Here is a 16,605-nt window from a genome sequence, read left to right as displayed (position 1 = left end):
CTCCAGTCACGTTGGCTCAGGAACTCTGGCATTGAAGCATGCAAGTCTTAAAGCTGTCAAGTTACAAGATCCTTGCACCTCTAACCCTTTAGCGGTGGTGTGTTTCAAAAAATTTTGGAACCTCTTCTGTAGGTGTGGCTTGCTTTCCGGGTCCACTGGTGGAACCTCTTCTAACCGGTCCGGTAGATTTGACGAACCGGTTCTACCGAATAGGTGCGAACTGGTAGGAAGCCACCTCTGGTGTGTGTGTGTGTGTGTGTGTGTGTGTGTGTGTGTGTGTGTGTGAGAGAGAGAGAGAGAGAGAGAGAGAGAGAGAGAGAGAGAGAGAGAGAGAGAGATTTATCCAGATCAGAGGCACTTACAGAAAACTGCACTGTACTTTTATGAACCTTCAAAATCAATTGTATCAATGACTTGTGTATCCACAAAATTACAACTCATGAAAAATGATGTAAGATATAAATAGTTATAGACAACTCAGGTGACTGCTTGAAGAGAGGAGATCTCATAAGAGAATGTTATGCACCCCAAAAGATTGATAGTCTGGTTGGGTATTTTTAAATATCCTAAGATTTTGTTAGTTAAACTGTGTACATAATTAACTTATTTCCTTGCACATATTTTTTGTGGCAGTGAAGCTGAATTCAAACATTGCTCTGAAGACTTATTTTAGTTTGGATCACTAAGCATAATGGAGCTTGTAATCTTAAGGACTCTACAAACCCATCATTTCTTCATCTGCATAATACTGAGATTAGTGAACTGTAAAAATTGCAGAAATATGGTCACAATCCGATTTGGTCATAAGCCGAACCTTTGGAAATTTGGTATTTACAAAAAAAAATGGCATTTTTGGTCCTGGTCAGAAGTGTTCGTGACCAGAGGTTCTACTGTATTATGCTCTTCTTTACATATGGACTTGCTGAGAGCTTCTTGGCATCAGAAATTTTTTTAATAGTTGAGTCATATCAAATTGACGTGTTGATATTCAGGTTCCTACTTCCCACTGGTGCTCTTATTGAATGCTGATCTTCAACAGGTTTAAATGTTGCTCAAGATAGTTTTGAAAGATAATTTTCAAATGTTGCCTTTTTCTTGCATTATTGGTTTTTGCTTTTTAATCGTGCATTGTTTTTAATGGGTAACAGCTATAAGCAATTAGTTTAGATACGATTATAATTGATTGTGAAAGGCATTAATACACTAAGAAAATCTGAATGAGAAACCACCAATGGGTCAAAGCACATTGCACCACCGTACTTATGAGTTGCAGCAAAGAATGTCATCATTTCTTCCAAGTAATTCCAGGCTGAATGACAGCTCTACCTGTTGCTGGAAAAGAGTTTGGGGTAAAAAATTGAGGAAGATGGATCGCTTGCCTTCCCAAAAGGAGAAAAATATGCTAATTTTTTATAGACACCTGTTGTGGCCCAGCAGGAGCCATTGGAGCTGCCACCAGACTCCGACAGCGAGGGGCCCTATGAGTCGGCTCTGGAGGATGTGGAGGACCCTGGACAGGGTTCCAACTCCGAGCAGGGCGCAGAGAGGCTGGTTGGCCACCAGGAGGCACCTGAGCCTTGGACCAGTGGGGAGGAGACAAGGGAGTGTGAGCCTGAGGTCAGCAGTGAGTTGTTCCTGGATGCCCGGCATCGAAGAGCTAATAGACGTCAGGAGCAGTTGCGCAAGTACAGGAGGTAATTGCACTCAGCTGGTGGCCATTAGGCTCCTCTCCAGACTATAAAAGGACTGCTTGTGCACACGCCCCTCTTGCAGAATTCAACGCAGGAATTAATGTTGGAGAACATTATTGTGAGCTTGGCAGGCTGGATTGCTGCCATGGCTTATCTGTGCCGGTTTGCTGCCAAGGACCTGTCTGTCTGTTAATTAAATGACGTAACTTATCTTTGGCTCGGAATGTGTGTTGGTGTGGGACGAGTGGGGTCGGAACAGATACCCAACTGAGCATGTGAAGGCAGAAGACATGAAATGAAAATTATGAAAAGATGGATTCCAAAATAGCATAATCTCCAAGAATTCCAGTAAACCCAGTGTATTTACAATGTTTGAAGGGAACACCACATAGTAGCAGCTCCTGAATTGAATTCTACTTTTCTGATTTTGAAGAGTAGATCGATGACTGGCCAACTATATTATTTAACTGTATTGCCAACATTCCACTTCAAGTGAGGGTTGCACGGCTGCTGATAAAAGTTTATTTGCATCACTCTATCCAGAACTATCTCCAAAACACTTCCATGACTGAGAACAATAACCGGAACATCCTGTGAAATACTCTTTTACTCTCTTAAGTATCACATTGCTCCCTTCTCCTACCTACAGAATGCCAAGAGCTTTAAAAAAAAAACCACATTACCATGCAAATATCTTGGGTCCCTTTACTACACATTTATATTGCAGGGTAATCAATAAATTATTATTTCAATATTTATTGGAATCCCAGAATAAGAAAGAAGACAGATTACACAAATCCATCTTGGTTGATTAATGGTTCCTTTAGCAACAGGCATATGCTGCCAGTATGCAGACTATATTACTGAATATTTCAGCCGGGTTGTAAATATAGTATCTGTTTCTCTTAGGGACTGTCACACTGAGTGCAGTATAAAAGGCTATAAATTCCAACAGATTAATTAACTCTTTGGTTACTGGGGCTGTGTGTCACCTACCCTGGCACCTAATAAAAAATCCTTTAATGCCACGACATAAAGAAGGGCCTTTTTGGAAATGAGTTATTAACAGCATTTTGTGAATAGATGGGAGAAATTGTAGCCCAGCCATTTAAGTGTCATAAAGTGCAGCAAAGGCTTCTGGAGGCCTCAGAGGGATGCCCAGCAATACCATAACAATCAAATCTGAGATGGAAGAGGGATTGAGCTGTCCACTCAGAATTTTTATATTGTCAAAGAGCCGCGAAGAAATAATGTGATCAAGAAGTGAATTTAACCTTGTGTGTGGAAAGAAAGGGGGATGATGGGATGGAAAAGGCACTAAAGTAAAAATCACTCCATAACATCGACACTGCACGCCGGCCATGAGAGGCTTCTAATGTCTGCAGGCTGTCAGAGAAGAGATCCAGTCCTCCCAAGTACCATAAAACCATTACCTCCATCAGGGGACAACTGGCATCCATTCATTCATGCTTTATAAAATGCTTAGGGGATCCTGCTGTTGTACACCAATCACAGATTAATTTCCACAAGCGGTTTGTCTTCCAAGCCCACGAAAGATGGTAGGAGGGCATTCTATGCATGGCAATTAATTTTCTATGACGAATGAAAGAGCTATGTGCCATCCATAAGGCCCTCACACCACAGTCTTAATCTAATGCTCTGGCCTTCATTGTTTATCGCCTCCCAACTCATGTGCAATGGTGCCCATGACACCTGAAGGGCCGTGGAATATGATTACTTTGATAAATTTGCATGTAAGAGTTGGACGGATGCAATAGATGTTCATCCTCAACCCCATAAAGTAGCTTTCATCTGGGGGCTTCTGTAAAACAGCCACAGCAAAGTCATTACATTGCATTACAACAACTGTAATGTACATAAGCAAATAAGAATAATGAAAAATTTATCAGTCTAAATCAGAAGGTTCCACCACAATACCGCGAAGCCCTTATCCGCGGAGACATAAGCGTGAGTGCTAATCCGCGCCGTCCGAATCGCTAAAGCAAATGCGACCTTACCGCGCTGACATAAGGGCAGAGGGCAAATCTGCACCTTCCGAAACACTCATCACCCTAAACCTAACCCTAAACCTAACCCTAAACCTAACCCTAAACCTAACCCTAAACCTAACCCCTAAACCTAATCCTAACCCTTACCTTAATTTAAATCGGCTTTCTGCCGCCACGCTGTTTTAAAGCACCCTTCTGTCGCCGCGCTGTTGTCGCGGCGGTAATGACGCACGGTGATGATGTCGCGGCTTTAGTGACGTGGTTTTATCACCGCTATTTTGACGAGCGCGGTTTTGTCGTGCCACAAAATCGGAATAATCGTATGTATGTATGTTTAGAAGTATTGCTTCATATTGTTGCTTTCATCTTTTTGTACTATCAATCAATAAAGCACTTTCTCTACACACACACACACACACACAATTTGTTACAATTATGACTCAATCAGTGAACTGTTCAACCCTTTGTTGTTATTATTATTATTAAAAATGCATTTGTTCCAGAGGTTGATTCCTACCAGTTTGCACCTATTCGGTAGAACCGGTTCGTCAAATCTACCGAACAGGTTAGAAGAGGTTCCACCAGTGGACCCGGAAAGCAGCCCACACCTTCAGAAGAGGTCCCAAGATTTTTTGAAACCCACCACTGGTCCTTGGATATGATTATTCTACACTATCATGCTCATATTTATAAAACTCAGTGCCTCTGTGAAAGGCAAGGATGACTACTGCATTTGTGGTGTAGAGAGTGCCAACGGAGAGATAAACGTGGATTAAGACAGCAAAAATGTATACGTCAGCAATATGTATGAGTTATAGAATTTTAAAAAACGAAAATACAGTGAAACTGGACTTTGAAGAATACAGCATGATGAACTTGCAGAAAAGTCAATGAAATAGAAAAGTTTTATTAAAAGTAACATCTGCATTAGTTGAAGGCGTTTGTAATTTACAATTGCTTTTTTTTTTTTTTAATTTGCAGGCTTTCCTTTGGTAAAGTCAAATTTCTTCCATTCTTCCCTGCAGGTCACTAGAATAGATTTAAAAAAAAACAAAAACCCCCAACCAGGGCTTTGTGTCTATTGAGTCTGGTTATTTATGATTCAAAAATAGTCGTTGCCATCTTGACCTTTTTGATCCCTCCTGGACACTCCTGCTCTGTACAACCAGTAATTGCTGGACTTAAAGGACCCTTGTGTATTCTAATTAAGAGAAAAATGAAGACATTTGGGGGGGGGGGTGCTTAGGCCTATGTTCAGACCTCCCTCGTCCTACATCAAAGCACGCCGAGACAAAGATACTTCAAGGATTTATTAACAAACAGACAAGACCTTGGCAGCAATCCAGCCTGCCAAGAGAGCCACGAGAGTTCTCCAGCTCTAGTGAATTTCGTTGACTTCTGCAAAAGGGGCTTGTGCACAATCATTCCTTTTATAGTCTTGAGAGGAGCCTAATTACCACCAGCTGAGTGCAATTATCTCCTGTAACTGCGTAACTGTTCCTTATGCCTATTAGCTCTCTGTTGCCGGACATCCAGGACCAACTCCCTTGGCTCCTCCCCACTGCTCCAATGCATGATGTCCAGATCACACTCCCTTGTCTCCTCCCCACGGTCCAAGGCTCAGGCGCCTCCTGGTGGCCAACCAGCCTCTCTGCGCCCTTCTCAGAGTTGGAACCCTGTCCAGGGTCCTCCACATCAGAGGTGGGTTCCTACCAGTTCGCACCTATTGGGTAGAACCGGTTCGTCAAATCTACAGAACTAGTTAGAAGAGGTTCCACCAGTGGACCTGGAAAGCAGGCCACACCTACAGAAGAGGTTCCAAAAATGTTTGAAACCCACCACTGCTCCACATCCTCCAGAGCCGACTCATAGGGCCCTTTGCTGTTGGAGTCTGGTGGCAGCTCCAACGGCTCCTGCTGGGCCACAACAAGCCTATATCCCAGGGGTGGTTGGGAGAGGTGATAGCAGTGAATACTAGCAAAAATAAACATGTCATGTAGGGAAGACACTGTGGTATGGTAAGCAGTATCTGGCTGACCTTAACTGCTATACAGGAACAGATCTGATTAATATTTGGATAGAAATCTATTGGAGAATTCTATGATTGTAAGTTAAAGAAAGGTTTTTTAAAAAAAAATATATCCAAAAGGAAGTAGCAACTTCAATTATATATTTGCCGAGGAAACTGCGTCGATGTGGCTGTGTAATCACAGAGTCAATACTCTACTTTATTGTTTTAAAAACAGGTTTTTCCTGTCACAAAATATTAGCGAGGTTATAAAAGCTTATTTAATGTGCTATTTTTTTCTAACTAAACACAAACACTGTATAAATTAAGATGTTATTTTTGCTTGTTTAGTCATAAATATAATGCACTGCTTTTGAATGCAATTTTGAATGACTTAATTCCCACCAGTAAAACCTGTTTTCAAGCATTAACAGAGGTGAATAGAATGCATTGACCCAAAATATTGACTAATTCAGCAAGAAGGAACCACTGAAATGTAAAAACAACATCATTTCTTTAAGACAAAGTAAAGGAGGGAGGTGAGTTGTAAAAATCTAAAAATCATATCCTTTACAAGCAATTGTAAACTCATTCTTACACAAACTAATTCCCCCCCCACACACACAAATCAAGATAGCGATCTTGCTTATTTGTTCTTCTTTGCCAATATGGGATTCCCTTTTCCTGTTTACAAATAATAATTTTCTATTTTGTTCTGCAGCGTCTTCTAATTAAAACGGCAATTGGAACCCTACCTAGTCAGTGGGGAAGCTGGAATGAAGTTGCAAATCTCAACTTGGCAGGCAGGTGATTGGCTGTTGCCAAGTGGGACAGAGAACAAGCAATAGAGGAAAGGTCAGGAAGGGTATGTGAGTATTCAAGGGAGTGGTGAGAAATGGGTTAAAAAGGATTGACGGAATGCATGAGGGTGCAATGGGTTTAGGGAGGATGCACAAAAAGCCTCACCCAGATCAGAAAATATGCACAGGTGGCTGGTACAGGCAGAGTCAGGTTGCGCCAGAGGTGGGGGTCCCTACCAGTTTGCACCTATTTGGTAGAACCGGTTCGTCAAATCTACCGAACCAGTTAGAATAGGTTCCACCAGTGGACCAGGAAAGCAGGCCACACCTACGAAGAGGTTCCAAAAAATTTTGAAACCCACCACTGGTGGGTGTGTAATGTCCCGCAGTTATCTACGCATTAATAATGATCTAGTAATATTTCCTTATACATTTTAGGGACCTTTCCTTACATAATTGGTGTTTTCTTTCATACTTTTGGATTTCTAATTTCTGTTTCCGTTAGTTGGCAATTGCTAAAACCAATCCCAAGTGAAAAAGTATTCAAAGCCTTCTTGATTTTAATTGTCAATTTATTTATTCCTGCACATTGTAATATTTATTCATTTACATATCTCTGTTTTTCCACTATTGTGCAAACACAATTCCAGCAGCTGCTAACATGTGTAAAATTAAATATATATTATACTCCCTTTCAAATCAACAAAATATTTCTGGTTTTAATTCCATATCTTGCTTTATGATTGCTTCTAACCACTAACTTCTGAATAGCTACTTGGACCAACCTAAGTACTAATTCATAATTTCATATCCGGTAACATGGGCGGCAAGCAGAGGTGGGTTCCTACCAGTTCGCACCTATTCGGTAGAACCGGTTCATCAAATCTACCGAACCGAAGAGGTTCCACCAGTGGACCCGGAAAGCAGGCCACACCTACAGAAGAGGTTCCAAACTTTTTTGAAACCCACCACTGGTCCATGGATATGATTATTCTACACTATCATGCTCCTATTTATAAAACTCAGTGCCTCTGTGAAAGGTAAGGATGACTCCTGCGTTTGTGGTGCAATCAGAACATTGTGTGTGTGGAAGTTGTTTTAACGCAAACCAAAGATGCCTTTTAAGAAACAAGTTTGCATCCTATTCTTATGCAGGCCAGTGCTGTGTGTGAGGTAATTTAAGGTGGTTCTGACAAGTGTCGTCAGCATCTTCATATCCGGTCACATGGACAGCAAACCACTCCCATCCGGTCACATGGGTGGCAAGCCACTCCCACAAAGGAGGCCACACCCACAGAGTAGGTTCGAACAAGTTTTGAAACCCACCACTGGCGGCAAGCCACTCCCATCTTCTCAAATGGGCAGCAAGCCACTCCCATCCGGTCACATGGGTGGCAAACCACTCCCACAAAGGAGGCCACACCCACAGAGTAGGTTCCAACAATTTTTGAAACCCACCACTGGGTTGCGCAGATGGGGGAGACTTATCCCAGCAACTTGCCACTTTTCTTGCTGACTTCCCCACTGACTTCCTGGGGAAGCTAGCAAGGAAGTTTGCAAAGAGTGATCATGTGATCACAGGAAGTATAATCGGTCGTAAGTGTGAATCAATTGCCAAAGGCCCAGATCATAATCATATTACTACAGGGGTGGTGGGACGGGTGGAATTCCACAGACTGGTTGTAACTACTTTCATTTAGTTGTGTCATAACATTGAATGCTCACTGAATGAATGATTGTAGGTTAAGGACCACCTGTATCCCTAATTTGTAAAGGAGAAAATTTGGAAATTTAAGCTTTCCAAATTTAGCTTTTGGGAAGATGATGCAAGAAACCTTCCATTGGAAACAGCTTTACTGTCTAAATCAGCTTTTTTTTTTAAGTAGCTGTAGATTATTATTTTTTTAGCTGAATGTTAAAAGCTTGCAGCAAATTTTTTAATAATCTTCCTCCCTGTACTCCCTACTATGTTATTTTATGCAAGTGATATTTTATTTTATTTTGATAGTTGTTGGAAAACTGACACCATTTGAAAGCTCTAGAGTGACAGGTGCTTACTAACATGTGTGGAGGGATTTATTTCCAGTGGGATAGCACAATCTCTATTACTCTATTCTGAACAAAGAACCAATAGTGGAATCTTACTGCCTTGAGTTGGAGGAATACAATTCTTATGAATAATACTTTTAGGAAAAGGTATGAATGAAATTATAATTTTATTCCAGGCTTGTATAATTGTTTTAGGACTAACATATTGGATTATTGTGCATTGCTCCTTTTGTTACTGTTATCTCTAGAGGGATAGTTGTGTTTAGTTTTAATTAATTGTTTTCTGTATAGTGATGTTCTGATTTTATTTTTCACAACATTCTGGGAATTTCTAAGAACAAATGCTAGAATAAATATTTGAATAAATGCAAACAAAAATATTTGACTTGCTCTATCCCCAAATGTATATCTCAAAGTTTTGGAGTTTGAAATGAGAAACAATCCTCTTTGTCCTCCACTTATTAGTTCATTACACCATATACTATTTTGAAAGAAGATATATTTTAGTATTACAAGTTTTACTAAAATGGCAATGTTAATTTTTTGGTGTTTGTTACCTGCTATGGCTTCTATATATGAAACCCCTTTTTTCTCTTATTCAGCAACCAAAAAAATAAATTGGCAGCCTTAGTGGATAAACTGTTAAAAATTAGGACATTTAAAAATATTAAAGCTGACAACCTATGGATGAAAGAAGAAAAATAAATGAGATAGATGAAGTCTCTATTTTACCATGAAGACATCATGGAAATGTTATGAATAACTAGGGATGTCCAATTAAATCTTAGCCAATTGATCATGTAGAGTTAAGTCAATCAAATGATTAAAATAACATTAATTATTGTTTCCCATGAGTCAATTTGCACGCTTAATGAGGGTTTTTTTTTCCCTTCCCCATTTACCTGCTCTAATCAATGGGATTTCCTCATTGTCTCTCATCCATATACTGTCCAAGTCAAAAACTACTTAGTTGAAGTTTCATTTCTTTTTATTTTAAGTTTTTTAAAATGCAATCATGGTTTTCTGCTTAATTTCCCATATTTATAATTTTGGAGTCATAATTTCATAAATTGGGCAGCTGTATAAAACTTTTAAATAAGCTTGGCCAGATCTGCCAAGGTGGTGGCATGGATCAGCATACACTCAACAGGAAAAAAAGAAATTAGTTCTATTTAAAGATGACTGACAATGCATGAATATGCAACAACGGGGTTGGGGGGGGGAGAGAATCTCCTTACGCAGAAGGACATAAAAATTAGATTAATCCAATTTTTCGGCTACAAATGCCTAGCCTTACAAACATTACTGAAAAGCTGATTCCTCTTCATTATCCAAATGATGGATGGATGGATGGATGGATGGATGGATGGATGGATGGATGGAGTGTGTGTATGCGAAGATCAGCAGAAGACTATCAACCCTATTTTGAGTTTCCTATCTCAGTGGTCTCCAACCTTGGCAGCTTTAAGACTTGTGGACTTCAACTCCCAGAGTTCCTCAGCCACCTTGGCAACTCTAAGACTTGTGGACTTCAACTCCCAGAGTTCCTCAGCCACCTTGGCAACTTTAAGACTTGTGGACTTCAACTCCCAGAGTTCCTCAGCCACCTTGGCAGCTTTAAGACTTGTGGACTTCAACTCCCAGAGTTCCTCAGCCACCTTGGCAGCTTTAAGACTTGTGGACTTCAACTCCCAGAGTTCCTCAGCCACCTTGGCAGCTTTAAGACTTGTGGACTTCAACTCCCAGAGTTCCTCAGCCACCTTGGCAGCTTTAAGACTTGTGGACTTCAACTCCCAGAGTTCCTCAGCCACCTTGGCAGCTTTAAGACTTGTGGACTTCAACTCCCAGAGTTCCTCAGCCACCTTGGCAGCTTTAAGACTTGTGGACTTCAACTCCCAGAGTTCCTCAGCCACCTTGGCAGCTTTAAGACTTGTGGACTTCAACTCCCAGAGTTCCTCAGCCACCTTGGCAACTTTAAGACTTGTGGACTTCAACTCCCAGAGTTCCTCAGCCACCTTGGCAACTTTAAGACTTGTGGACTTCAACTCCCAGAGTTCCTCAGCCACCTTGGCAACTTTAAGACTTGTGGACTTCAACTCCCAGAGTTCCTCAGCCACCTTGGCAGCTTTAACACTTGTGGACTTCAACTCCCAGAGTTCCTCAGCCACCTTGGCAACTCTAAAACTTGTGGACTTCAACTCCCAGAGTTCCTGAGCCACCTTGGAAACTTTAAGACTTGTGGACTTCAATTCCCAGAGGCCCTCAGCCAGCAAAGCTGGCTGAGGAACTCTGGGAGTTGAAGTCCACAGGTCTTAAAGTTGCCAAGGCTGGAGACCTATCTGACATCTATAGGCGAAGATCAACGCAGTACAACTGGTGAAAACCCGCATATATTATCTATACTAAATACAGGCACTGGCGAAAAGTTGCACAAGCATTATGCATGGATGGGAGAACCCCTGGAAGGGCCGCAGGGCCGGCTGCTCCTTTCCCCCCACCCCTCCCGAAAGGTAAGATCGCGGGCATCGCAAGATCGGCCGCCCAGAAGGAGGAAGCGAACCAGCGAAACGGCACAGCTGCGTTTCCCAGAGCGTCCAGGCCAAGCCGAGCGAGCGCCGAGTCACAGATGCCGGAGGTGGGTAGTTCGATGAGCTCTGCGCTCCCCGCCATTTTGGCCGCCTGAGGGAGGGAGCGAAGCGGTGGCGGCGGCCGGAGAGCTCCACCTCGGCCCGGCTGTCTCCTCTTCCTCTTCCTCCTCCTCCTCTTCCTCTTCCTCCTCCTTTTCCTCCTCTTCTTCCCCCTTTCCTGATTGTGGCCCAACCGTCTCTCCGGACTCAGGTACTAACGCCTCCTTTCCCCTGCTTGATCCTAGGGAGGGGTATGGTGTCTATATAGGGCGGGGCTGGGCGACGCCCCACAAGGGGGCTTCTTGCAACTTGGTCCTAAGCCGGTCCGTGTTTGACAGACCCTTCCCTTGACCCGTGGTGGATTTTCCTTCTGCTTTTCTTCCGGCTTTTCTCAAGTTCAAGCTCAACTTCAGTCATACGATAGAGTAGAAATAGAATAGAATTCCTTATTGGCCAAGTGTGATTGGAGACACAAGGGATTTGTCTTTGGTGCATAGGCTCTCAGTGTACATAAGAGAATAAAGTACATTCATCAAGAAGAAAAGAATAGAAAAGAATAGAATAGAATAGGGAATGGGAATAGAATAGAAATGGAATTGAATTCTTTATTGGCCAAGTGTGATTGGAGACACAAGGGATTTGTCTTTGGTGCATAGGCTCTCAGTGTACATAAGAGAATAAAGTACATTCATCAAGAATAAAAGAATAGAATAGAAAAGAATATAATATAATAGAAAAGAATATAATAGAGAAGGGGAATAGAATAGAAATAGAATTGAATTCTTTATTGGCCAAGTGTGATTGGAGACACAAGGGATTTGTCTTTGGTGCATAGGCTCTCAGTGTACATAAGAGAATAAAGTACATTCATCAAGAAGAAAAGAATAGAATAGAAAAGAATATAATATAATAGAAAAGAATATAATAGAGAAGGGGAATAGAATAGAAATAGAATTGAATTCTTTATTGGCCAAGTGTGATTGGAGACACAAGGGATTTGTCTTTGGTGCATAGGCTCTCAGTGTACATAAGAGAATAAAGTACATTCATCAAGAATAAAAGAATAGAATAGAAAAGAATATAATATAATAGAAAAGAATATAATAGAGAAGGGGAATAGAATAGAAATAGAATTGAATTCTTTATTGGCCAAGTGTGATTGGAGACACAAGGGATTTGTCTTTGGTGCATAGGCTCTCAGTGTACATAAGAGAATAAAGTACATTCATCAAGAATAAAAGAATAGAATAGAAAAGAATATAATATAATAGAAAAGAATATAATAGAGAAGGGGAATAGAATAGAAATAGAATTGAATTCTTTATTGGCCAAGTGTGATTGGAGACACAAGGGATTTGTCTTTGGTGCATAGGCTCTCAGTGTACATAAGAGAATAAAGTACATTCATCAAGAAGAAAAGAATAGAATAGAAAAGAATATAATATAATAGAAAAGAATATAATAGAGAAGGGGAATAGAATAGAAATAGAATTGAATTCTTTATTGGCCAAGTGTGATTGGAGACACAAGGGATTTGTCTTTGGTGCATAGGCTCTCAGTGTACATAAGAGAATAAAGTACATTCATCAAGAATAAAAGAATAGAATAGAAAAGAATATAATATAATATAATAGAAAAGAATATAATAGAGAAGGGGAATAGAATAGAAATAGAATAGAATTCCTTATTGGCCAAGTGTGATTGGAGACACAAGGGATTTGTCTTTGGTGCATAGGCTCTCAGTGTACATAAGAGAATAAAGTACATTCATCAAGAATAAAAGAATAGAATAGAAAAGAATATAATATAATATAATAGAAAAGAATATAATAGAGAAGGGGAATAGAATAGAAATAGAATTGAATTCTTTATTGGCCAAGTGTGATTGGAGACACAAGGGATTTGTCTTTGGTGCATAGGCTCTCAGTGTACATAAGAGAATAAAGTACATTCATCAAGAATAAAAGAATAGAATAGAAAAGAATATAATATAATATAATAGAAAAGAATATAATAGAGAAGGGGAATAGAATAGAAATAGAATAGAATTCCTTATTGGCCAAGTGTGATTGGAGACACAAGGGATTTGTCTTTGGTGCATAGGCTCTCAGTGTACATAAGAGAATAAAGTACATTCATCAAGAATAAAAGAATAGAATAGAAAAGAATATAATATAATAGAAAAGAATATAATAGAGAAGGGGAATAGAATAGAAATAGAATTGAATTCTTTATTGGCCAAGTGTGATTGGAGACACAAGGGATTTGTCTTTGGTGCATAGGCTCTCAGTGTACATAAGAGAATAAAGTACATTCATCAAGAATAAAAGAATAGAATAGAAAAGAATATAATATAATAGAAAAGAATATAATAGAGAAGGGGAATAGAATAGAAATAGAATTGAATTCTTTATTGGCCAAGTGTGATTGGAGACACAAGGGATTTGTCTTTGGTGCATAGGCTCTCAGTGTACATAAGAGAATAAAGTACATTCATCAAGAATAAAAGAATAGAATAGAAAAGAATATAATATAATAGAAAAGAATATAATAGAGAAGGGGAATAGAATAGAAATAGAATTGAATTCTTTATTGGCCAAGTGTGATTGGAGACACAAGGGATTTGTCTTTGGTGCATAGGCTCTCAGTGTACATAAGAGAATAAAGTACATTCATCAAGAATAAAAGAATAGAATAGAAAAGAATATAATATAATAGAAAAGAATATAATAGAGAAGGGGAATAGAATAGAAATAGAATTGAATTCTTTATTGGCCAAGTGTGATTGGAGACACAAGGGATTTGTCTTTGGTGCATAGGCTCTCAGTGTACATAAGAGAATAAAGTACATTCATCAAGAATAAAAGAATAGAATAGAAAAGAATATAATATAATAGAAAAGAATATAATAGAGAAGGGGAATAGAATAGAAATAGAATTGAATTCTTTATTGGCCAAGTGTGATTGGAGACACAAGGGATTTGTCTTTGGTGCATAGGCTCTCAGTGTACATAAGAGAATAAAGTACATTCATCAAGAATAAAAGAATAGAATAGAAAAGAATATAATATAATAGAAAAGAATAGAATAGCGAATGGGAATAGAATAGAAATAGAATTGAATTCCTTATTGGCCAAGTGTGATTGGACACACAAGGGATTTGTCTTTGGTGCATAGGCTCTCAATGTACATAAGAGAATAAAGTACATTCATCAAGAAGAAAAGAATAGAAAAGAATAGAATAGAATAGGGAATGGGAATAGAATAGAAATGGAATTGAATTCTTTATTGGCTAAGTGTGATTGGACACACAAGGGATTTGTCTTTGGTGCATAGGCTCTCAGTGTACATAAGGGAATAAAATACATTCATCAAGTATAAAAGAATAGAATAGAAAAGAATATAATAGATTATAATAGAAAAGAATAGAATAGCGAATGGGAATAGAATAGAAATAGAATTGAATTCCTTATTGGCCAAGTGTGATTGGACACACAAGGGATTTGTCTTTGGTGCATAGGCTCTCAATGTACATAAGAGAATAAAGTACATTCATCAAGAAGAAAAGAATAGAAAAGAATAGAATAGAATAGGGAATGGGAATAGAATAGAAATGGAATTGAATTCTTTATTGGCTAAGTGTGATTGGACACACAAGGGATTTGTCTTTGGTGCATAAGCTCTCAGTGTACGTAAAAAGACAAGATACATTCTTCAAGAATCATAAGGCACCACACTTAACGATAGTCATAGGGTACAAATAAGCAATCAATATCAATATCAATCGTAAGGATACAAGCAACAAAGTTACAGTCCTGCAGTCATAAGTGGGAGGAGGTGGGCGATAGGAACGATGAGAAGACTAATAGTAACAGTAATGCAGCCTTAGTGAACGGTTAGACTAGTGGTGAGGGAATTATTTGTTTAGCAGAGTGATGGCGTTCGGGGAAAAACTGTTCTTGTGTCTAGTTGTCTTGGTGTGCAGTGCTCTATAGCGTCATTTTGAAGGTAGGAGTTGAAACAATATATGTCCAGGATGCGAGGGGTCTGTAAATATTTTCACGGCCCTCTTTTTGACTCGTGCAGTGTACAGGTCCTCAATGGGAAGCAGGTTGGTAGTAATTGTTTTTTTTCTGCAGTTCTGATTCTCCTCTGAAGTCTGTGTCTGTCTTGTTGGGTTGCAGAACCAAACCAGACAGTTATATAGATACAGATGACAGACTCAATAATTCCTCTGTAGAACTAGCTCCTTCATTTTCCCTCTTGTTCTGTCTGTATTGATGCATTCCAAGTCCTGCGTCCCATTGCAGCAACCCATTATAGAGCCGAGGTGGTGCAGTGGTTAGAATGCAGTACTGCAGGCTACTTCAGCTGACTGCAGTTCAGCAGTTCGGCTGTTCAAATCTCACTAGCTCAAGGTTGACTCAGCCTTCCATCCTTCCGAGGTGGGTAAAATGAGGACCCAGATTGTTGGGGGCGATATGCTGACTCTGTAAACCGCTTAGAGAGGGCTGAAAGCCCTATGAAGCGGTATATAAGTCTAACTGCTATTGCTATTGCTATTACAGAATAACAGAAGAGTTGGAAGGGTCCTTGTAGGTCATTTATTCCAAACCACCACCACCCACATCCAAGCAGGAGACCCTGCCTTCACTGTTGTGAAAGTGCTCCCATCCTTTCAATGGATAGAGGATGGAAGGGTTATCAAATGCAGCTTTCACACTTAGTAAGAATGCAACACATTGTCCAGCTTTTCATAACTGATGCTGCTCTTACCAGGTCAAAGAGTTCCCCCCCCACAAAAAAAATTGCTGCATCTGGAAAGTGAGGGAAGGAAGAAGACTGCTATGGGCTAAGGGCTGTTTTAAACCACCTGTGGCAAGGTGGGTGATTGGGCAAACAGTGCTAAGTGTTGCTTATTGGCAGCTCTTACAACTGAACTCCTAAAATACAAGTCGTCCTCGGCTTAGGACCACAATTGAGCCCAACGTTTATGGTGTTAAGTGAGAACGTTGCTACGTGAGTTCTGCCCCATTTTTATGATTTTTCTTGTGACGTTTGTTAAGTGAATCACTGTGGTTGTTAAGTTAGTACCACGGTTGTTAAATGAATCCGGCTTCCCTATGGACTTGGCTTGTCAGAAGGTTGCAAAAGGAGATCACAGGACTCCGGGACACTGCAACCGTCATAGATATGAACCAATTGTCAAGTATCCGAATGTAAACCACACGACCATCAGGATGCTGCAACAGTCATCAGCCGCTTTTTTCAGTGCCATTGTAACTGTCAACGGTAACTAAAGGAACTGTTGTAAGTCGAGAACCATCTGTAACTAGTAAACTGGAAAAATTAAGATAGGCCATTAGAGGTTAGTTGGAGAGGACCACTTCTCCAAAATTACCTCCGGACCGGACAATGCCG

General features: G+C 40.1%; 1 protein-coding gene across 2 annotated transcripts in view; it reads left to right on the top strand.

Annotated features, from left to right (window-relative positions):
* Positions 1 to 11,231: 11,231 nt before the first annotated feature.
* SLC35B3 (solute carrier family 35 member B3) overlaps positions 11,232 to 16,605 on the top strand; it is a 28,059-nt gene continuing 22,685 nt past the window's right edge. For both annotated transcript variants that reach the window (XM_032222924.1, XM_032222926.1), the window contains exon 1: positions 11,232 to 11,395. The gene's annotated coding sequence lies outside the window, so the exon portion shown is untranslated. The remainder of the gene's footprint in view (positions 11,396 to 16,605) is intronic.

Source organism: Thamnophis elegans, chromosome 8 (assembly GCF_009769535.1).
Source record: "Thamnophis elegans isolate rThaEle1 chromosome 8, rThaEle1.pri, whole genome shotgun sequence".
NCBI classification, from domain to species: domain Eukaryota; kingdom Metazoa; phylum Chordata; class Lepidosauria; order Squamata; family Colubridae; genus Thamnophis; species Thamnophis elegans.
This window is presented reverse-complemented; position numbering and strand designations above follow the sequence as displayed.